Genomic DNA, 1,236 nt, shown 5'->3' on the forward strand with positions numbered 1-1,236 from the left:
TCACAAAAAAGTTCGGGTGTTTGAGGGTTAAATAACGAATAAAAAATGTAACACCTCTTATATGTCAGTTACTAATTAATATTGAGCTTTATATGTAAAATATTACCATATTGCATTTTTCTACCCAGACAAGCCCTTTCAAGGCCAAGGTCATTAAGACATGCAGTGTTGTAGGGAACGGCGGTATACTGAAAGGAAGTGGATGTGGAAAAGAGATAGACGCCTCGGGATTTATATTTAGGTAAGGGATTCTGTTAAACATTTATATGAAAGGAAAACTTAACGGTGTGGTACTTTTATTTTTGTTACTAGTGCTTATAAGTCTTACCAACTAGACCATGTACTCATATATACAATTGTACAATTCTGTGGTAAAATCGTTACAAAACCGACTAAGTACTAATCAGTTAATCGACCAGGCAGTGCCCAGTCGCCACCGATCAAATGCTGACACCCGGAACGTAGAGAACTCTGAGTTGTTGCCTAATTAAACTGTGATTGCCAGGTGGTTATTTACCCCCACCCCTACGACTCATTACATGTGTTATTGAACGTCATCACAATATTATTGCTACAGATTATGCTTGATAACCATATTCCCCTTTAACTATAAACTGTTTAACTGAAAACACTTGGTCAAATGAACAATGATGCTGTTTGGTATATTTTGCAGGTGCAACATGGCGCCGATGAACAAAGTGTACTTAAAAGACATCGGGAAAAGCACCAGTCTCATCACACTCAATCCTGACATGATAAGGTGGAAGTACGTGTAGGGTCTTCTTACATAAAAATCTTCACTCTCGGGAATCTTATAAATCGGGTTGTTATCAATAAAAATCCACGACCCCACGTCCACCGCACCAGGCCCAGGTCCTGTCCATTCCCTGATGGTGCCGGGGAAGAACGACAGCCTGTAGAAGTTGTTTTCAATCGCGATAGCCTTCAATGTTGGAGAGTTAAAGTCTACTCAGACACATAACCAGCTCTTCAACACTCATCACAAAAACCACCTTTTGTACTAAATTACACCTTTGCACCGATGTTACACTAATATCTTTAGTTATCCTAAGTCTTTAACCCATTCCAATTTGTATTTATGCACCATTTTCTGCTAGGTACTAATAATTTTCTCTATCTATCTGTTTGTATAGCTTGTACATTGTATTGTATTTTGTCACTAGCACTACTTAGGAGACAGAATTATGTATGACGGAGTGTTTGGTTCTCTTTAAC

This window comes from Branchiostoma belcheri, unplaced genomic scaffold (genome assembly GCF_001625305.1).
Source record: "Branchiostoma belcheri isolate BF01 breed outbred unplaced genomic scaffold, Haploidv18h27 scaffold227, whole genome shotgun sequence".
In the NCBI taxonomy this organism is placed as follows: domain Eukaryota; kingdom Metazoa; phylum Chordata; class Leptocardii; order Amphioxiformes; family Branchiostomatidae; genus Branchiostoma; species Branchiostoma belcheri.